This window comes from Psammomys obesus, unplaced genomic scaffold, assembly GCF_907164565.1.
Source record: "Psammomys obesus unplaced genomic scaffold, mPsaObe1.curated_primary_1811, whole genome shotgun sequence".
In the NCBI taxonomy this organism is placed as follows: Eukaryota; Metazoa; Chordata; class Mammalia; order Rodentia; family Muridae; genus Psammomys; species Psammomys obesus.
In genome coordinates, this window is record NW_026585742.1 from 2317264 (window position 1) to 2340924 (window position 23661).

General features: G+C 40.1%; 1 protein-coding gene across 3 annotated transcripts in view; it reads right to left on the reverse strand.

Moving 5' to 3' along the window:
• Positions 1–23661, reverse strand: part of Fhit (fragile histidine triad diadenosine triphosphatase) — a 1508502-nt gene that overhangs the window by 607007 nt on the left and 877834 nt on the right. The window lies entirely within an intron of this gene.

Consider the following 23661-nt stretch of genomic DNA (forward strand, 5'->3'; position numbering starts at 1 on the left):
ATTGAATGTACTTACATTGTGGACTATGTAATAGCTCTTGAAATGTTTCCAAATGTATGTAATTATCAGCCCCAAGAGAGCACAGTTGTACTTAGATTTTCCAATCAATGGGGAATCATGTGCAAATATGATCTGAGGGCACTTCCTATCACTAATACTACACAGAAAAGAACCTGACCCTGAGCTACCAATAAATTCAGCCATATTCAAACCATATACACACCAGCCATATCTCACAGAAAATGATGGTTATTATTTAAAAGACACACAATTTTCTTAAACAGAACTCTCTGCCCTGCTCAGAATTATCTGTATTAGCGACCACTGCCAGGAGACAGAGTGTATGTCTACATTGTGACGTACACTGTAGAAAAAACTCTTGATTAGTTTCTGTTGTCAACCTGACACAAGTTAACATCACCTGGGGAGAGGGAACCTTAGCTCAAGAGCTGCTTGATGAAATTGGCCGGTGGTGATGGTCTATTGGTCGCCTGTGTGACATCTATGGGACAATGTCCTCGTGCTAATTTATGTTCGAGGGCGCAGCCCACTGTGGGCAGGGAGAGTCCTAGCCCTGGACTGTAAAAACGCTACCCTGGTGAGCCAGAGAGGCAGCAGTAAACTGTACTGCACATTTCCTGCCTCCAACTTCCACAGCGAGGGATTGGAACCACAAAGTATGCGCCACGGAAACCCTTTCCTCTCCAACTTGCTTTTAGTTCTGGCATTTGTCACAGCAACAGACATGAAAATTGAACAAACAACAATACAAGATATATTTCTGAAAGAATAATTTAACAAAGCTGTGTTTTTCCTAGTTTTCTATTACAGGTATACTCAAGTAGTAGAAAAAAAATAGAAGGAAAAAAAAACTTTTTAGTTTTTTTTAGATTCTAATTCAGTAGACTGGCAATGTCAGTTACACGAATTAAAGGAGACAAGAGGTAAGCCATGACAGAAATAAGAGACTGTACCAGGAAGACTAGACAAAAGTCTTTCTCATGTAGGCAGTTTCCGGACTCCCCTGTAGCATTTCCTCTGTTTTTTTCCTTGAGTCATTTCTTCTCTAGACTTTATCACTCTCCAAGGCAACACACCTTCTCTGTTTGACCTTCTTCATAGCTGTCCTTCTCCACTTCAGGAAAAGTGCTCCATAAAGAAGGCTAGAATGTTTGTTCACTGCTGGGCCAGTCATGATGATGGATTGGTCCCTCCCTTATTTGCCAATATACTCCCAGAATCTAGTCCAAGGGTCTGCCACCTCCATCGGCAAGGTATCACATAAGAAATGCTTCAGGCTTTGTAAACCATACAGTATCTATTTCAGCTACTTAACTTTGATACAAGAGGGGTTATCATGACTATGGCTATGTAAATGATAGGTATGGTTGTATTTCAGCTAAACTTTATTTTCAAACACAGTAGAGGGACAGACAAGGTCCAGGGATGGAATTGCTGAAGTTGAGATAAATGATGCCTGGCTCACAGCAGGTACAACTGAATAGATATATAATATTGCGAATGGGTATGATACCCATACACCAGCTCATTCTCATCTTTACCACCCTGCAACACGGTGTCCAGCTGCCTTGTGGAACAGGTACGCAGTCACTGTAAAGCAGAATGGATGAAGAAGCACGCAGTTTTCCTGAATGATTAGGGAGTCTCTGGTAAAGGTGAACCAACAACCCAGCTGGTCTATATTTCATTTACGTATGCTCAATGTCATGTCACATGCAGAGAAACGCTGACACCACAGAAAAGCTACCTGATTCTGCTTCTGTAGAAAGGACATTGTACAGCGCCAGCACACCAGCCTCTGCAGAGGCCGGGGCCTATCACCTATGGGTTTCTTTAGCATGCATATGCTGGGCCTTCCTTTTAAGCTCAAGGAGGTGACGATTAAATAAAATAGAATGGTACGCATATTCAAATTTAAGACCAACTGCTGTGTGCTGGCTGAACAGTCATATTGTATTAAGGTCTCAGAGGAAATTCAACCAAATTCAGATGCTTCCAATGAAGGGAATGTACAAAATGGGATTATTTGCAGAACATCAGGCAACAGGAAGCAACAGGAAGTCAATCAGAGAGCCACAGCAGGAAGGCATGGCATCCCCAGGTCTCACAGAAAGGCTGTGGCAGGGAGGGGAGGAATTGTGGAATCTGTGGTGCTGAAAGATACTAGTAATGGCTGGTGCAGAGAGCCATGGTTACTGAAAGAGGAGTCACTGCCACTGCAGAGGGAGGGAGGGGATGTGTGGGGAGGACAGAATCTCCTACTTCTCTGCTCTGGGTCACTGATTCCTTTTCTAGACCCCACATTACTCAACCAAACATCTGAGAAAGTATGGGCAGTAGAGTCCATAGAGCAAAAATGGGAAGAAACTGGGTATGAGCAAGGAAGGCTGGTGACAGCGGAGTGGTAGGCAGCTAAGGGCATTTGCTCCTGAGCCTCATGACCTGAGTTCATTCCTCAGTACCCATGTGGTGGAAGGAACTAACTAGCTCCAAACAGTTTCCACACAGCATGGAACATGTACACAGACACACATACACACACACAAACACACACGACATATTATACGCTTTAAATAACTGGCCAGTTATGATCAGGAGGAAACCAGTGTGGCTATGGAAGGACAAAAATAAAAACTTCAGGTAGACATTTCAGAGCAGACCACAGAAAGTCATCCAAACACTGGGTGACTGGCCCTCACGTCACACCCACACACCAGGACTTAAACCAAACCAAATCTGTGTTGTAATTTATGCCAACATTTTTGACAGGGGCAGTTACCCATGCCTGGGTAACAGTTTTTACCTCTTTTAGTAGAGCTAGTATTACTCCTAGAATCAGAGAGGAATGGAAAGCAGCACCTTTAATTTTCGAATTACAATTTAACACACTGACAAAGAACCATGATGTAATTGGTTAATTCAGAACCTTAGTACACAATGGAAGAATCCATCTGTTATCTGTGCAGTGTAATTCTTTCACGCCACTAACTTTACAATCAAGCCAGGACAATTACTGTCCCTTACCTTAAATAAAGCCTTTTGAATTTCATATGCACTTAGGTACATGCCAGGGACAAGAATCATGACAGATAGTTGTTCGTTTCAAATTAGAATACACTGTCTCTAATGAGCAGGTATGGATATTTCATGCACCTACTTGTACACAGTTTTGCACGATTTTTTTCATTCAGCTTCGCTAACTATTTTCATATTTAATGACTACGTCCACGCGCACATGTGCATTTGTGTGCATGTGTGTGTGTGTGAGAGTGTGTGTGTGTGTGTGTGTGTGTGTGTGCGCGCACACACACACGAATTCTCTAGCTGGGGATTTTAGCCATTAGCTTGTAAAATAGCCAAAGCAGCTTCCTGCAACCTCTATCACAAGTAAAGAATTCTAACATGGCCATATGTATGGGCAAAGAGAAAAGCAAATAGTGGATATTGATTTCTGCTCATCTTAACAGGGCTGTAACCTGTAGTAGCCATGATGCCAGCCTAGCTGCTGGCACCAGCTCTTTCTAACTAGGTAACAATCAGAAGGGTGGGGAATATATTTGGATGTAAAGGAGGTAAGGCGAGCAGCTGGCTGCAGGAGGCACAGAACCTTGGTCATCCACCTTTCTGCCTTTGCTCACTAGAGTATCTGAGGAAAGAACAACAACAATCTTGTTTGTTTGTTTGTTTTGTTGTTTTGTTTTGCTTTAGAAATATGTGCTTCCATGCTCTTCCTTTATGGCCTGGTTCTGCCCCACCTCGAATATTGCTTGCTCCTACAAGCACACAATTTAAGTAACTCAGAGAACTAGATAGACTCACACCTTAGAACTACTAGTGAACAATGCTTGCCTATAAAAATATTTGCAGTCTATACAATAAGCAAATGTAGCTACTGTGGACAAGGCACATAAAGGAAAGACATCATCATTTTATTTCAGATAGAAATCTTAAAATCTACTGTTGAAATAATTACTTGCAGCTGAATGCTGTAAGCTAACATACTGGATGCCATGTCTGCTGATACAATTGAGGCATTTATCTAGCATGGCTTTAGAATAGAGGAAATATTTCCACTTCCAGGTTTGCTTGATAATTCTATCTCTGTTTTACAAACAACTGGGCTCCTCGTTTTCTCAGAAATTCTAAGCACATCGCTTAGACTGACAGAGCAAGTATTCCGCACAATTGCTTCCCTTGGGGTCAAGACAGAGACGCTCGATCAGGATTCAAACGGGTCATAAACCCTTCATGGATCTCTCTCAAGTGGGTGGTGATGGCTCCCTAGGGCCTCTCATCATTTGCTGGGACAGTCAAGCACTTGTCATTATAGACAAACACTGTCAGTCTTAGAGACTCATCCAGTTGACTCTTACAGCGACCAATGGAGAGAGACAGTGGTATAAAGAAGTCCAAAGAGAAAAATTAGACAGGTGTGCCTGCCCAGGCATGACTGCTCACAGCATACCGTGTTTCTACATCTGCACTGTCAGCTCCACCATGAAACTCAGTAACTGTTTATTTACCATGATTGCAGACATCTAAATCCTCCTGGGTCGGGATATATTTTTCAATAGTTCTAAAACACCAAAGCCACTGCTGGGAATTTATCCTAAGGAAATAATTGGATGTATGTACAAGGTTTGTGTGTTCCTGTGTCCTTTACAGAAGCAAAAGATTGGAAACACATCAATATCAATCTTGGTTTAGTAGTGCACAGAGCTAGACTGCACAATCTTACTTACACCTGCTGTACTGAGGTCTTGCCACCTACTGCCAAGAGTCAACACATACGTCTTTCGGCTAAAGAAACACCTTGGTCCAGACTGCCTTCGACAACAGACAGATAATGCTGTAGGTGTTTTCAGCTGAAGAGTCCATGCTCACTCTTGTTCATGTTGCTTAGTCATTAGAAAGTCAGCCAGACTTCATCCATCTTCCAGTGTACAGATATAGCCACCCACTTGTTCTGCTTTAAAATCCTCCAGGCTTCCTATTCACACCTGATCTTCTGGATTTCTCAGCATGGAGTGGAAGGAGCTGGAAGATTCTAAGTTCAACTCCCACATACTCTATGGCTTGCCCATGTGATGCTCCAGCTACTCTGAAGCCACAAGTGACAAACTCCAGCTCTCTAGGCCTTTCCATGTATAGCTCATTTATCCTGAGATAAATTTTCTCCTTTATTAAGCAGCCAGAGTGGCTGGCTCCTACTCATTTTTGTTTCTGATTTCTTCTACCTTCCATAGGCAGATTCAGGCAAAGCCCACCTATAGCTAATTCCAGGTTTCTTGCCATCTTACACATTCTTCTCTTAACACTTGTATGCATATATGTCATCCTGCCATCATGTCACCCCTTGAGAGGAGGACTAGAGGCTCATCCATGGTTTAGGTCGTAAAGAATGACATCGCAAACCTTTTCCATCCCCTTCCCCTGATGACTATCCTAGGGTGGCAAGTCTTTGTGGCTTTATCACTCCTAATTCATTAACACAGAACTATCCCTAAAAGATATCATGGCTTATGATTCTCACATTGAGGTGAAAATGTTCTGAATACATTTGTCCCTTCTCAACAATTCTTTAAACTACACACATAAACACGAGTAATAAATGAAATGTATAGCAGAGCAGCTGCCACTGAATTCTTTCTTCCTGCTTGTTAACTGCCAAGTATGTGCTTGGTTCTATCTCAGAACATTATACGTGTTTATTCACTTAGTATCCGCACCTGGCCTGGGGAGCATGCCCTGCTGTCACCCCACTCTAGAGAGGAATAGACAATCTCAGAGACATTCATATGATCGTCTATGATCCCTGGCTACTATCAGAATCTGAACCCAGACAGCCTAGCTCCCACATCTGTGTGCTCTTAAAAAAAATGTGTTGCTACCTATTCAACATATGCTAGATGACTGAACCCCAGCCTAGATATGAGACATGTTAGTCTATTGTATCTGCAATGGAAGGCAATTTGGGTATATGGTATCACTAGAGAAAGAACTTCATTGAAAAAAAAAAAAAGGCTGAATGACAAGATGGAACACTAAAACAGAAACTGATAAAGCCAAGCTGAATGGGTACAGAAGGCCAAGGCCAATGGGTACACAGAAGACCAAGGGGAGGATGGCCATGTACACTTCTTACATGATCTGCCCATTGATTCTAGCCTTCTGCAAGATTTCCAGCTTATATAAACAGACAAACAGACAGCAGGAAACTGTATGGAAGAGGTTCATTTCATTTTTGACAGCATAATACTTTACAGATCCAAACTCCACCCATTTAAGCCATTCTTTGGCTCTCCAGTACAACCAAGAATTTGCTCCCCACAATGATGATGACAGAAATACAGTCAGAGGAGCTGAAATCGTGTCACAGCCAACTCAGAAGAGTATTTTTACCTTTCTTTATCTCAGGACCTGACTTGGCCGACAGTATGTCTGCTCCTAGACATCCTTTAACAAAGTCTTCAGAAACTTTAGGAACAATTTATTTAAAGAAAACTCCATTTCCAGGATCCCATGACTGTGTTCCAAGGTAATAAAATATAAATGAGAATAAAGAACAAGCTAATAAACCGAATTGAAGGCTGCATTTCAATAACAAGGTTTGGGAGCCATTTACTAGCCACGCGGATCTCACTCTCATGACTTATAACATCAGCTGAATTACTTAACAGAAATGAAAGCTCATATTGCTTCTGTTATCCGATAGAGATGCTTTTTGGAGCTGAACAATGTGACATTTGCTTCAGAGCACTTGTATCTAATCAATATGTAATGCTAAATGTGATTTAAAATCAATTTAATTGTACTCTTACTCTCCCATGAGTCAAGAGGGGGAAACAAAGGTATCATTTGAGCTATAAACCATTCAGCTTTTTCCCAAAGAAACCATACATTCCGTTTCTAATGGAGTCCAAGAAGGGGGTATACTTCGTTTATACTAGAAACTTTTAAAAGGGAATATTGCTGAAACAGCTAGTACAGTCTCTTCTAATAAAAGAACAGCTCTTTTAGTTCCAACCAATTTAACTGTTCAAGCTTCTTTACTTGTTATAAAATTTCTGCAAATTATGGGAAATTTAAAAAGAAAGAATGTAACAGACTTATAATACATATACTTACCCTATTTCCTCCAGTATTTTACAGTTCTAAACAGATATGCGCCTACATGTATTTTCTATCATCATGACTCTATGTAATTTGTAGCAATTACACATATACACTGAGCCAGTCTTGACTGAATACAGTACAGTGATTTAGACTTTGAAGTTTCCTTAACATCCATCTACCCAAACACTAATTACTGAGTGCCAATTCTTTTCAAGGATATATCATTTTTTTTTCAAAGACAAACTAGGTTGAGGGATTTTTAAAAGGACACAATCAAGATTCAAAATACCTAGTAACACAACAAAGTCTTCAGAAATCACACCATACGAAAGAATGCACATGTCGCAAGGCAACCAGTAAAGGTGCCTGAGTCTGAGGCTGCACTTTAGGTCTTACTTTAAAGCAAGATGCCGCAGCAAGTAAAGGTACTTGCAGCCAAGTCTCCAAACCTGATGGCCTGCATTGACATCTGAAACTCCCAAGGCAAAAGGAGAGAACCAAATCCTACAACTTGTGGCTTTAGTACACATGCCATGGTGTGTGCGTGTGTGCCAGCCGACTATACTTCCCGCATGTAATTTTTGTCTGCCAACATGCAAGTGACTGAATGATTACACTAAGAAATTTTGAAATTATTTTTCTGACTGACAATAACTGAAACTAATCCTAAGCAATGTGGCTATTCAAAACTTGTCTTTCAAAAATATGGATTTGACTGGCAGAATTAATGGAGGACATCACATTTAATGATGGTCAAAACTACTAATCAAATTTAACTGTACTCTGATGGCTTTTTCTTTTTGTTTTGTAATCCTGTGAAGTATAGCCAGGCATGGTGGCATGCATCTAGAGCCCCCTGGCTGCTTCAGAAGCTGAGGCAGGAGAGTCAGGTAAACCAGGACCTTGAGATGACCTTGGCAATTAACTTATCTCTAAAGCTACACACACACACTTTAAATAATCTATTTCTAAATAATTAATAGATATATGAAATTTTAGCTTAGTTTTTAAAAGTTGGCTTTAAAAAGAAAATAATAAAATGAGTTTATTCACATCAGATAACTTATGTTTAATGAAAGAAAAGAGTGTAGGACACCAGAAAACAGCAATTTTATGGTATAAGTGTTTGAAAATACATAATGGCAAAAATATTAAAACTGTCTTCAGAAGTTGTCACAACGTATGAAACCTTGAATTGTAGCAAAAATCTAGACAAATGTTCGGTTGAAGTACAAGTGCAATGGAGGATAGAGTGGCTACTCCAGGCACAGAGTTTCACAATTCCTCAGTTCTCTTTTGGCAAAGAAACTTAAAGATTCAAACCCAATTCACTGTACCTGAGAAGCATCTACAATACGCACTACCCAAGAGCATGATCATGAACTACATGCCATTATTCTGCCCTTGATAGCTAGGCCAAATCACATCCCCAAAGCATAAAATGCACCTTGGATTTTAAAGACTCATCACAGTCAAAAAGAACACAAGCTATCTCATTAACTCTTTATATTAACTACATATTAGATATGTTAGATGTAATAGATTGAATACATTAAATTTAATTCCACCTTCTTTTACTTTTTTAATGTGGCCTCTGGGAAAACTCAATTCTATGTGCCTTGAGTTCTACTCCTCTTTAATAGTTCTGGCACAGAATTTTTTAAGGATAGTGTTCTTGCAGTTCTAGACAATATTTTTGAGTACGTTAAATTGCTAATTATATTCTTTTTCAATGAAACACCCCATTTTAACATAGGCTATCACAGATCATACAGAAGACATGGAAAATGTGTGCTTTCTATTTTTCAGATAACAGCACCTGTTGGCCAGTACAGCAGCACTCTGTTTTCCCACAAATCACCAAGTCCCTGCATTCAATCATGAAAGAAATTCTCCCTTGGCTTTCCCCACATGCTTGACATCAGAGGCAAGCTGTGCTTCAGTGTGTACTCTGAGAATCAGAACCACACCAGCTTGCTTTCAGGCTGACTGCTTGTAACTATCCTGTAACATGCCAAACACAGAAAGCTTGTGATTGGAGAATTCAGAGCGAATGAACCAGTCCAGGCCGGACAAAGCCCTGACCCAAAGGGACTTTCAGACAAGTATTTCTTCTCCTTGACAGTTGCAGAGTAGACATGTGATTAGGCTCAAAATTTTTTTTTTATAAAGTCAGTGTTAAAAAGTGTCTTGGAGATGATGCCATGACTTTATAGGTAGATGAGCTTGTTGCACAGGCCTGATCGCTTGAATTCCATCCCTAAAACCCACGTAAAGATAAAAGGAGAAAACCATCGTCACAAAGTGAGGCTTAGACTTTCAAATGTATATTGCAGAATAGATACACCCAAAAAAACATCACACACACACACACACACACACACACACACACACACACACACACACTCAATGATGATGAGGAAGTGGAATCCCATCTTGAACATAGTTTAGCATTTTCTCAGTGATTTCAAGATCTCATTTGTTACATTTTGTGCTCGAAGATCAACTCAGCTGTGAAAACTAACCAGGTCTTTGCTACCAGTATGTTTTCCCCCAGTTATACACAGTTACAAAAAATAGAAACACTCCCTCAGACTCAATGATCATGGTACATGCAGACAGCAATTGGGCCCCTTGTATCATTGCAGGCGGTTCTGATGGGAAACACTGAATTACAGAATAAAAACAATAAGATGGCAACTCAGAAAATGTGGAGAGGAGCCCACAGGGTTGAGGAAGGCATGAGACTAAAGTAAAGATGAAGAGATGAATTCAGGGAAAGTCACATCACTGCAGTTATATTGTGTCAAATCAAACATAGGGCTATCTTCCCTGATAGTTTGGTGAATTTATCCATCAGACTTAGAAGTGTAACTAGAAAGTAAAATAACCGACAGATCTCTCTCATATGTGTTTTGTGTATGTGTGTATGTGTGCATGCACACACAGGCATACACACATGAACACGTGCACATCTGAGATTTGCCATAGACAACACAAAATGCAGTAAAAAGAATTCCCTGTGAACTATAGTTTTTCTTTTCTATAACAGGGTGCTATGCTCCGCAACATTTATCATTGGTCTAAGTTCACAAATGAGACAAAGAGTCCTTAACATGCTAAATAATGACGTTGGAGAACAGTGGTGTATGGAAGAATGGGAAAACCTCAATCCACACACTGTCTACTGGTTTCTCTCATTGAAGAGATGAAGCTACACTTGTGATCTAAATGTGCTAACAGAAGTTCAAAGCCTTTCTCTGGAAACTGAAGGACTGGGCTTTGTGGCTTCACTGCTTGCTCTCTATGAAAGCCAGAGTCTCCTCATTTTCAAAATTTACATGAGATGATGTTGAATAATTTTGTTGCATACAATTTCTGACTTAAGGGATACCTAATGATATATAATCATTAACCCTTTCCCCCAGTATTTAAAACATTGTTTTGTTTGAGAGCATGTGTCACCCTGTAGCGCAGTTTGGACTCCAGCTTATGGCACTCTTCCTGCCTTGGCATTCTTAGTGCTGAGGTGACAAGCAAGTCACCAACCAGGTCAGTCATTCTTTCTCTGCTACGTTTTGCTGTTTAAGATTTATATATATATATGTATATATATATATATATATATACATATACATATACATATACATATACATATACATATATACACACACCCCTCTCCTGGGCATATACCTGAAAGATGCTCCACCGTTCAAAAAGGACATTTGCTCAGCTATGTTCATAGCACTCTTATTCATAATAGCCAGAAACTTGAGACAACCCAGATATCCCTCAACTGAAGAATGGATCCAGAAATTATGATACATTTACACAACAGAATACTACTCAGCTATTAAAAACAAAGAAATCATGAAATTTGCAGGCAAATGGATAGAACTAGAAAGTATTATCCTGAGTGAGGTATCCCAGAACCAGAAAAAAAATGCATGGTATACATTCACTTATAAGTGGATATTAGCCATAGGATAAACATACTAGAATCCACAGACCTAAAAAAGCTGAACAACGAGGACGATCTGAGGGAGGATGCTCAAATCTCATTCAGAAAGGCAAACCGGATAGACAAAGGAAGCAACAGAAGAGAGGGAACAAGATGAGAGCCTACCATAGTGGTCTTCTTAAAGGCTTCACCAAGCAGGAAATCAAAACAGATGCTAAGACTCACAACCAAACTTTGGTCAGAGCACAGGGAGTCTTATAGAAAAAGCAGGGGATATAAAGACCTGGAGGGGACAGAGGATCCACAAGGAGACCAACAAAGCCAACAAATTTGGGCCCAGGGGGCCCTACAGAGACTGATGCACCACCCAAGGAACATGCATGGAGAGAACCTAGAACCTAGAACCTACATCTCTTCAAATGTAGCCCATAGGCAGCTCAGTCTCCAAGTGAGACCCCTAATAAAAGGAGCAAGGGCAGTCTCTGACATGAACTCCTCGCTTGCCTGCCCTTTGATCACGTCCCTCTGGCTAGGTGGCCTTACCAGGCCACAGAGGAAGAGGATGCAGGCAGTCCAGATGAGACTTGATAGGCTAAGGTCATATAGTAAGTAGGGAAGGAGGACTCCCCCTTTCCAGTAGACTAGGGCAGGCGGATACGGGGAGAAGAGAGAGACAGGGTAGGACTGGGGGAGATAAGGGAGAGGGCTACAATCGGGATACAAAGTGATAAATTGTAAAAAATAGTAAAATAAAGAAAAGAAAAAAGATTGTTGTGTACATTTTGGCCTTATGTATACAAGCAATTTTAACTCAAGCATAATACCTCAAAACTATGGCTGCTTCCATAGAGAGCAAGTTATTAATACTCACTGTATAAATTCTCCAACCATGAGTGTCTCTGACAAGCCCAGGCGATGCTACTGAGAGAGAATATTGAAACAAAAGAGACACATTAAAGGCTTTCTTGAAGACAGCATGAGATTGATTTCCAAGATCTCAGAGATGGAAAAGAACAGGCCATGAGAGTCTTCAGTGTTGAGAGACCTCATAGACAAAACGGCTTGTATTCCTGGATACCATACAACCAGATTTGGGACATTGTAAAGGCACTGCGGTGTAGCCCGCAGTATGTAATCACATATTATTGCCAAGTCCAGGCAATTTCACCAGCCTGTTAAGAAAAAAAAATCAAAAACCCAATTTTTCATTTGCAAGACAAGCTTTCAAAATACTCATTTTCTCCCATTTGTGTAGAGCCCTGGAGAGAAGTGTCACTCCCAAGATGCACTGGGAAGCAGATGAAATGTATTTTTTAGAGACTTTTTTGTTAAGCCTGAATGTATGCTGCACTAATAAGATTAATCACAGGAAACTTCCAGAATCCTACCATAGGCTACTCGAACCAATATTATCCAAATTCTTGCCTAATGTCACACATCAGAAGCCATTAGTATGTGTTTCTATCCCCCCCAAAAAAAACCTCAGTCTCCATAAATCATCAAACCGTTTAGAAATTATATATCAAAAACCCAAACACATACAGGCTGCTTCTTACACCTGGAAAAGACAGAAAACATTTTCATCACTTGCTGGGTTTTGAAAATGAGTTCAGAAAACATGGCAATCACATACAGGCTTCCAGGTTGTAGATCTCTCAGATGGTACTGAAGACACACACACAAACACAGTTCTGCATGACATAGTGTCTCTGAACAGTTCCCAGAAACAAGGGAATCCACGACACTTAACAGAGACTCCAGGTGCCAAGAAGAGAGTTGACAAGCTCATAAGCAGGACTGCCTGGTATGTGGACTATGAGCTGCACAGCCGGCCTTGCGGCTGGAAGCAGGGGAAGAGTCAGCAGGACCTGTCCCAAACATCAGCATACCACTAAGAGTGCCATATTCTATGTCTCCTTATCTCTGACACAGAGACAATACTTCTTTTCCCACTTGGTATAATGGAGAAGACTGAGGAAGGACAGAAGCCACCATCTGGTTCACAAAAGAAACAAAGAAGTCCTGTTCTCCACAGATCCATATTTATATTGGCTATTTATATTATATATAAGTTTATGAATATGCACACTTGGCTTTATTATGATATATACATGGTTCTGTGATATGAACATAAATATATATATACAAATGTATGCATTTTCATATGAAAAGAAAAATATTGTGCTCTGTCACATTTTTTTCTTTAAATTGCAAGCAACCTTCCTCCCTTGGTTCCTTCTTTCTTTTTGTCCCTTCCTTCTCTCCTCCTCCCCATCTTCTTTATTTTCAAATCTGTACCTCAGCATCCAAAAAACAATTCCCATTTTGATCTCATTGGCTTTCATTACTGTATTTCTGCTCCATATAAAAACATAGGGAACTGCCTAAATGGAATTACTTTCACTTCTAGTTTTCACCTAACATAACCCATGGAAGATAGCACCTTCCCACACACCAGAAACATGTGGGAATTGTACCCTCAGATGCATTCCCTCCTCCCGAACCTTTTGTTGACATCAGCTCTCAACACCTCAGAATGGTGTCAGAGGCACTCAAGCCAATCTGTACCCAAACTCGCTCCTTCCTCTCATTTACCCTCTTCAATTTGATTTCCTTCTTCAGGAAGAAGAACCCCATCTGCTTGGAGAAAATATTTGCAGCCAACATGACAAAAGTGGAATCCCTGCTTCTCACAGCTGTGAAGCAAAACTCTGAAACTAACTACACTGCGCTTCTAAACAGATGTATGTGTGCGCAGAATCTCATTTGAGCACTTTTGTTTCCAGAACCTTGTGCAAACCAGGCACAAAGGAATCACAGAGGAGGCCATCCCCTTGCTGTGATGCACTCGTGCTCAGTCTTAATGTCCCCCAAAGCAGTGTAGACTTCCAAATGTAAAAGAATACAATAACGGTTCAGAATCTTCCCTGCTCCCAAAAGGGGAGACTCTGAAAGTTGCCAATCACTCACTGGAAACTGTGACTAAACAGATGGGTTTTGACACCTCTGGTTTGATTTAAATGCAAACATGTCAATTTATGTTCCTGCACAGGTTCTTTACTCTCCAAATCTTTGTGTGTGTGTGTGTGTGTAGGGGGATTTAGTATTTTTATTTAAAAGTTTTGTTCTCTGAGTTTGGTTGTTCCCGCATATCAATTAAGGCAATAGAGCTTATTACACAGACACTTACATGATACTATATCTAACCCCACATTCTTAAATAAACTTAACTCATCACTGAAGACTCCATAAAAAAACAAAACAAAAAAAAAAACCCACATGAGAAAAGACACTTGCAATTGGAGCTGCAGTTGAATCTGTGTGTTTAGGTGTATGTATGAAGGCAGAATATCACGTGTGAGCTTCCTTTAGGACTCTTTGCATAATGACTAAGCGCTTGTTATATTTCTACAATAAGAATCAGCAAAATCAGTGTCCTTATTTCCGCAAGCCTGTGCCCAACTTCTATGCTGTCCTTCCACAGGCAAAAGGCTATTCCCTGCTCTTAAGAGACCAAGAACAAAGACAAATTTCAACTACAAACAATTGATTATCCACCTAGAAAGATGAAGTGTACACAAAGAAAATCACTTGAGAATATTTTAAGCAAAATGTCAAAATACATATAAAAATGGACTGCAGATAATTACTCAATTATCAAGAGAGAATATTTGCTTTTATTCCACCATGGACCTGTGTTGTTTGGAGCTGGTTATGTCCACATACCATATTAGTTTGTAAGGCAGGTATTAAGGCTTGTTTTCTTTTGTAACAATACACTTTTTTTTTAATGTTTTCAAGTATTTGGTTGAATTTTAAAATGGAGTAATTATAATCTCTTCAACGTCAATGCTGTTTTCAGTCCCAAGACACATGAATTCTGTTGAAGCCTGTCTACACAGAGACAAAAGCTGTGATCTAGGGATAATTAGTCAAATGGAAAATAATACTTTCTTTCATAAATTATAATTGTCTATAAAAATATTTAGTGCATCCTAGATTCTGTGAGTATCCATACCCAGGAAATAACCTGGCATCGGCTGTTCATCCCACTTTTCAGATATCTTCTTCCTACATGGAAAGTGGGTAACTCTGAGAAAGATGCCGCCGTTCAGTTTCTTTTATAAGGAGTATCAATCTTCCCCAGTCTGGAAAAGATCAGAATTAAGAGGTCCAAAAATAGTTTTATCAAGTGCATTTAGCATTTGTAGTGTCCTAAAGCCAATCCACTGCAAGTTAGGAGACAAGTGGACCGTGCAGCCTTGTAGTGTGTCCGTAACAGGCTGGACATCCTCATCAGAGCTACAGCAGGATGAGCTACCTGAGCTCATTAAATGATAGCTTGTCAATTCCTGTCAGGTGACACGTGAAGACTCAAAGCCAGTGTGGATGACAGTAAAGAAAGAAGACCGAGACCGACAAAGCTGGGGCTTTGAATGATGACTCAACAATTTAAATAAGACTCAGAGGAAGTAAAAATACCATCTGATGTATTGGAAACTGATAATTAGAGAAATTCGATTTTAACCAAAGAAGTTACAAAAACTAGGAAGAAAAATGGGAACGTGCTTACTTTTATTAGCTTCTTAAGTGAGATTTATAAGATCTTTTGGGAAGTCCAAGCAAATTCAGCATCACCTTTTTTATTTTTGTTCATTTGATTTTATTTTTCACAGCAAGTTTTTCTACTGGCTGATATTAACTATGCTCCACTGCCTTCTCACATGACAACAAGAGGGATGCCCTCTAGAAGAGAATATGATTTAGCAAAGGTGTGCTTACCATGACAACCGAGAGGCAACCCCACAGATCTGCTCTGTCACTGTTTTTGTCTTCACCCCCGTATTCAGGGACCTGGACCACCCTGAGGACTTTGTGAACTATAGCAAGAGAAAAAACTAGTAGGTCTCACTAGCATTTGAGGCTTAACAGCTAATATTTCAGAAAATGAACTGAGTTGTCCTACCTTCCCAAAGCAAAGCACAACTGAGCACTGTGGTAGAGAAGGTAGCTTATCTGCACCCCGACAGTCCCTCTATCTAGATATTGGAGGCTGGGAGTGGAGGGAAGGACAGAAATGGCATGACAATAGTGAGAGTGAGCTGTGAGCCCAGCTTGGAAAAAGGATAAAATATCAGAGTAGAAGAGTTATATAGAAAATGGTCCCAGTCCCTTCGTAGGTCACCAACCATAGGCGAAATAAACAACAACAAGATAAAAGACTTTTCATGCATGTATGCATGTACATGTGTATTCATTTGGATGTGTTTGTGTGTGAATACCTGCGTGCATGTGTGTGTGCCAAAAGTGACTTCCAGTGTCATCAGGAAGCCTGGCTTTCTTTTTTTGAGACAGAACATCTCATTGGTCTGGAGATTACCAATTAAACTAGACTGGCCAACGAATCCAGGGCGATTCCTTTGTTCCCCTGTGCTGGAATCATAAGCGTGTGTCACTGCACCCAGCTTTCCACATGGGCTGCAGTCTTCAGAGTCAGCTCCTTCCAGCTGAGATATTTCCCAGCCTGAGGTGCCGCCTTCTTGTGTTTCAATTTCAAGAATATGCGAATGTTATATTCAAACCCTAAGTTGTCATAAGCTAAGATGAAAACAACAGCAAGAGAGCCACATCGTCCTAGAATGGTCAGGACGGCGCAACATCCTCCTGCCCCAGAGGCTGAGGCACCTGAGGAGTCACAACAGCTGCCTCTGCATTCATGGAGGAGGAGTGGCAAAGCTGGCTCCTGTCTCCTGGATACCAGGGTGGACAGTGATGTTGGGGACCAGATTTGAGGTTGCTCAGTATCTAGAATACATATTTCCACAGGAAAAAAAGGAGTGAAATTCATAAAAGATAATAAAAACTTCCTTCCATTAACCTGAGAGCATGGATTTCTAAAATAAGAAATTAAATTCCGGCAGGTGAATATAAGTTTATATATTTAACTTTATGTAATTAATTATACTTTCTATCCAGTCTGTCAAAATGCAGCTCAATATATTATAAGGTCAGTTAAAATGCAGTTCAATCAATATACTTGGGGGAAGAAAAACCCAGCAGAATGGCCCAATTTAACTCTTTCACTACTGGGGATACCCCGTAAAGCATTACCAAAATTTGTGAGGAGATTTATACCTCCTATCTTCTACTGAATTCTGAAATTTAGTAGAAAGTCTGCAAGAATAGGAGACAGGAGACAGGGGTGGGCAGAGAGAGGGTGGGCCGGTGTGTATGTCTAACAGTGAGCTTCTTATAACGGCCAAGTGTTCTAGCGGTCCTCCTGAGAGTTAAGGGGGGCAGCAGGCAGGCAGAGGGAGGCACATCTAGACACTTGCACTACCCCTTCCACCGTGTTATGTGGTTTCATCTGCCACGCTGGAGAAAGACAAGCCTTTGACCTGCTGGCTCTGAGAGGTTACTAACGCTACTCTAAGATTCCCAATACTCCATGTTGCAATTTCTGTAGCCAAATTCACAGTGTCTCTTCTCTTGCTGATAATCTAAGCTGCAACATGAAACTTTGCCATATGGTAGAATAAACCATCTTCTCCATCTATAGTCTAAGTCTTCATGGATGAATTGTCCATAACAATAAACTTTCATTTTCCACTTTATCTTCATCTGTGAAAGCCCTGAACTCTCCTATTTTGGACAGAAAATAACTTCTAAGAATGGTGGACACCTGGAATAGCACTGGGTGAGTTTTCAGTGGCTTGTACTTATACAATCCTGTATAACTTTCTCTTGTAACCTGTCATCAACTGCGATATAATTTAATGCGACAGCTCCGATTTTTCCGGGTGCCATTTTGCACTTTGCTTTCAAACTCCGCAACTCCAGTTTTCCAACAGGAGCTGGCCAACTTCAATGGAGCAGACGGGGAACTGTTAACAGGTTGCCAACTTTAAATTACTGCTGAGTGGCTTAGCAGATCTCCAGAATAATTCCTAACAACTAATTAATCATTTCAAAAACATCCTGGCAAAGTGCACTTTCTCTGTCTGTGCACAGAAGGCAATTTTACTAGAAATTGCTAGCACTTCTCATTCTCTGTCCTACAGTTACAGTTTGCTATTTTCAACAGTGTCTGTGTATATGCATATGTGTATGTGTGTGTGCTATGTTTGTGAGTGTGTGTGTTTGGTGTGTATGATATGGTGTGTGTGGCATTTGTGTTTATGGTATGTATGTGTGTTTATGTGTGTGGTAGGGGTGTGGTGTGTGTGTGGCTGTGTGAGGTATGAATTGGGTGTGATTACGTGTACATGTGACTGTGTGTGAGTGTGTATGTGTGTGGTGGTGAGTTTGGTGTGTTGTGTGTTGTGAGTTTTGTGTGTATAAGTGTGGGTAAGCGTATGTGTGTGTACATTTCTGAGCGTGTATGTGGTGTGACCACGTGAGTGTGGTGTATGTGGTGTGAACGGTGTAGGTGTGAGTGTGTATATTACGAGCATGTGTGAGTGCATGTGTGAGCATGTGTGTGTGTGGTAAGTGTACGTGTGTGGGGTGTATTTGTATATAGTGTGTGTGATAGTGTGTGGTGTATGTACAGTGTGTATGTGTGTTCTGCCAAAACCTTAGCAAGCATACAAAATGAGATATGTTCAACAAAGATGACAGTGCTAACAATTCTTGAGAGTGAACGTGAGGCCCCTAACGCCTGGAACCGTTCTCCTTCACATCATCCAGTAGTTCTCACTTGTGCTGACACAGACTGAGACACACATCCATGGCAGCGCAGCAGAGACTAAATCCCACATCCGTATCTTTGGCAGTGTGTGCACCCTAAAAATTATTTCAGGTTAAGCTATTTCTTGAGGGTGTGAAAGGCAACCATCAAGAGTTGGGGAAAGTGAGGAGAGACTGCAGAAATAGCAGGAGCTTTGATTTGTTTTTAGAGTTCTCCAAACTTGTGCGAAGAGATATGTTGACTTTTGTGGCTTGTCAGAGAAGTTGCAGGGTGGGGGTGGGGGGAAGCCTAGATTCATAATTATCTGCAAGACTATTTTTCTAAGTGAAAAATAGAGCCACTTAAAGCTACATTTTAACTCCACTGTGCAGCAGACAGCAAACCATACCCCACCCAGTTCAGAGTTGCATTTATAGAATGTGAAAAGCACTGATATGGTACCACTTATACCTCAATCACCATCCAAAATCATTTTTCGGCAAATCCCAGACATTTTTCAGATTAGCCTAATTAAGATTTCAAATTACCTAATATTTCTTGGCTTAAATGCTACAAACTGCTCTAAAGTGGATTTTATCAACATTTTATGCCTTACTCAAGTTCTAAGAACATTCTCTATTCCACCCCTAAGTAATAGAGGTTTTAATAACTTGACTCACCCAGAAAGATCACACAAACTCCTTCAAGTGTCTAGCAGAGATGATCAATGAGTGTTACTATAGCTTTAACAGGTATCCCTCTGGACCATGGATTCCTTCCTGTAAAAGATGGACACTGAAGCAGGGACTCAAAAGTTCAAGTTCAGCCTCGGCTACATTGACAGTTAAGGGGTAGCCTGGTCTATATAAGTCCCAATCTCAAAACAAACAAACCAACAAAACACAAGCAGCTGGCTTCACAGATAATAGAAACATCAACGTGAGTGTCTATTTGGTTTTGAAACCCTATAATTCTGTATCTCAGAGAAATCTAAAACTAGACATTCTCCTGACTCAACCTTTTGAAGGCTGAGATTCCAAGTATGTACTGTGAAACCAACTTGCATCTGCCTCTTTCTTTACATGACTTTTTGCCATTGATTTTTAAATTTTGTTCTAATCATAAAATTTTCTCACCTCAAGGCATCATAGTCATTTCTGAAAGGAATGTTACTTATAGAATTAAACGCTATCTTCAAGTTTTGTTGTCTGAAAAGTTTTATTTTAGGTCCTCTTCCTCTTTTTCCTTTCTGTCAAGGTGATTCTGAGGCCAGTGGGTTTGATGCAAAGGAGAAGTCTCTGGCTAGAGAATCTGAGCCAGGCTTAAGCTTATTATCTGTTTTCAGACCAACAGACACTCCTTGGAGAGTTCCTGGACAAATGTCCATAAATCTGCATACTTTCCTTAAAGGCTGTGGTTTTTACTTACTGTGGGAACTGAGCTCAGCCAGGCTACTCAGATCATAGTCACATAGTAATGTCTTATTTTAACTGATCTACGGTCAAAGGCACCATTTCATGATCAATGTGAAAATAATGAGGAAGATACTAATTACAATTGCTTTTACCAACGAGATACTAGATAGGTAAAGGTCCCAAACATTTTTGTGCAAACAAGGCAAAAAGATGGGATCAAAAAAGAAGTTGGTAGTCACAGCAACATCTGACAGAAACTAGATATGGAAGAGAATTCTAATGCTGATGTTGCCTTACAGATGAGGCAGAAAAATCAAAGCTCATACTGGTATTAAATAAAACTGATCTAAGTTTAGTTTTTTGATGTAATCTATTTTATAGATGTTGCTTTCTTGTAAATTTTTATTTTCCATGGCCCGGGAGATGGCTTCAGTGTATGAAACATGAGGAGCTGAATTTAAATTCCCAGAAGCCAGGTAAACCCAGAGGCAGAGCCAGTTGCAGCTCTCTATAACCACAATGCTCCTTTGATGAAATGGGATGTGAGGCAGAGAAACCTGTGGACCGTCAAGGTCCTGGCATATACAGCAGCAAACAACAGAAGAGTGATCTTGACTCAGCTAAGGTAGGAAAAAAGTACCGATATCCAAATTCGTCCTACACACACACAAACATGCACACACGTGCACACACACATCACACATGCACTCACCCAGGAATATGCAAAGAGAAGAGAGAGAGAAAAAGGGGTTTTCAATATATTTTCTTTTCCTCGTTATTTACAAAGAAGCACAACTCCTATGGATATGTGCATACTTAGTGCCTTCTATTGGCATATCATTTTGAACTAGAATATCTGAAGTCAAAATACATTATCTCCTGATTAGTAAAAAATAGGGTTACAGCTCTGCTTTTATGATATTCTTCATTTTTTTCCATGCAAAGATTCCCAATCTGCCTACCAATTGAACTGCCCTGGTCATGAAACATTACCTTCTCCGCATGTGGTATGCCCATCAGCAAGAAAGTATCAAGACACGAAGACTAACTTTATTTATTACATTTGCATTGCCTACAAAGCCATTTAGTTAATGGATGAGTCTCATTAGCAGTCCAACCACAATATAAGGAATACAATGATGTGTTTCATGGGTTCATTAAAATAATATTTCAAAGGAGTCATTAGAAAAAAAAGAAGCAGAAGATTCAACAGACAGTAAGTTGTCTGCGAATAAATGAGATGGAACCAACATGTTTTCTAGTAAGTTAGAAACATGTTTACAAATATATTACAGCCATTAAAACAGGAAGCAACAACTTAGCAAGTGCTAGGGGGACGATTACTCATGCAATTTACCAAAACAAAACTGTAATACTTTCACACCAATGTTACTGTAGAAGCAAATGGCTACAGAAACAGGAAAAGGGGTATTAAGAAGGAAAATTGTTTTCATAGCCCCAAGAAGATTCCATTTGAAGCCAAATTTAAAACACTGAATTCTGTGTTCAGAATTCTGAATTCTGTGTTCAGATCACTGATTTTTTTTTTTTTTCCACTACATACGTTTGTGTCATTTACTGGACCTGCTTGCTCATCTTTAGTTAGAGAAGAAAGTTATAAAAAAGTGGCAAAATAAGTCATCCTGGAGCATGAGAATTCACGCCACCGACTGCCAACACCAATCAACACCCAGACAGTTTCTATTTATCCCTTGCATCAGAGACATGACGTCTGTAATGTTTCCACACCTGAAGTTTGAACAACATTTGTCCAGCAACCATGCGAAATTAAATAGACATCAGCTGTTGCCTAAACAAAAGGAGCTCTTAGGATGGACTGTAACTATCCCTTCATCTTTAAAACCTAGTATATTCACCTTTAAGCAAAACAACAAACAGGAATGTGGCATATCACCCTTCTAACAATGCTGGAAGCTTTTCATACGTTACCTTGGGAATCGTTTCAAACCAAGGCCACAGAGACTATATTAAAACCAAGGATTTCTTTTTTCCTATACAGAAAAAAAGAAGTAAAATCAACTAAAATGCACTGAAGAAAAAGAGAATGTTATCTATCATGTAACTCTTTGGAAGGGCTTAGTTTTCTAGTTCTGTAAAAATCTACTTAGCTCCACCTCTGCACTCTCTGAAGTAGACCTGGGCCAGTCATCAGGCTTGGGCACATATACCCAGATGAAGACTCTGATCCCCAGTAATCTTCCGTGGGGTGTTCATGAACTGTGCTTTTCTGCCTCAGTCTGAACTATTTGGATCAGCCACGTGACTTTGATTTGGCCTGAAAAGTACTGGAATGTCTCTATTTGGCTTTCCCTCCCTCTCCCATCAGCATGGTAGCATGTCTGGGCCACACTGCTGTAGGATAAGAAATATTTGGAGCATAGCTCAGTCTAGTCAAGGACAATCATCTAGATCAGCCTAGATTATCAGCAGCCAGTCAAGCCACAGACATGTGAATGAACTTAGCTAACTTCAGAAAAGTTGCCTACATGACCTCAAACAACCCCAAACAGATGATGAATGAGCATGGTTGCCATCCACCATCCAACACATTCTTGCATGACTATTGTGCTCTGGTGCTCTGTAGGGAGACTTATTCTCTCCAAATAGAGATTCAAGTTGTATAAAAATCAAAACAGTAGTGTGTTTCCCTAAAGCCATTAATAAAGCATTATCTGTGCCTGAATTTTAATGAGAAAATATAAATAAGACTTTCAGGAGAGGTGTCATAACTCAGATAGCAGAGCACATGATTACTATTCACAAGGCCAGAGCTTCTATGGCCAGCACCATATGAAACAGACACGGTGCTTTTATGCCTTTATCCTGGAATGCATGAGGCAGGGAGATCAGAAGTTCTCAGCTCCATAGCAAGTTTAAATAGTAAAGGAGAAACATTTTCATCTCAAAAAACAAAAGCAGAAACAGACTTATATACATGGTTTCCATGTTACGCCCTAACATGGAAGCAATGAGCAAAATGCTGGCTTTAACATTTAACCTACTAATTGTCTACACCTTTCCTAACTATTCAGAAAGCTGCAGGATGTGAGATAAGCAAATAAAGAAATAAATAGTGTACCACATACTGGAAGTGACACTGTCATACCTTCGTATTTTCCATGTGAACAAACAGAGAAAGTTTGGTTCTGCAAATGAGTTTTAGAATATATGCCAGTATTTCTCATAGATTAAAAGGTGACCAATTCCATAACTAAAGGGTTGAATAACTATTTTGAGACTGTATAAGCTACAGGCAACAGTAATTTGAAGACAATTATTACAAGTATAATTTTCCCTGAGGGTACCAAGCTCTAAAATGTAAATGTATCCCAGAATAAACTATAACAAACCAAAGTCTAAAAATAAACACAGCTTCCTTCCTTCCTTCCTTCATTCCTCCATTTTCCTTCTTTCCTTCCTTCCTTCCTTCCTTCCTTCCTTCCTTCCTTCCTTCCTTC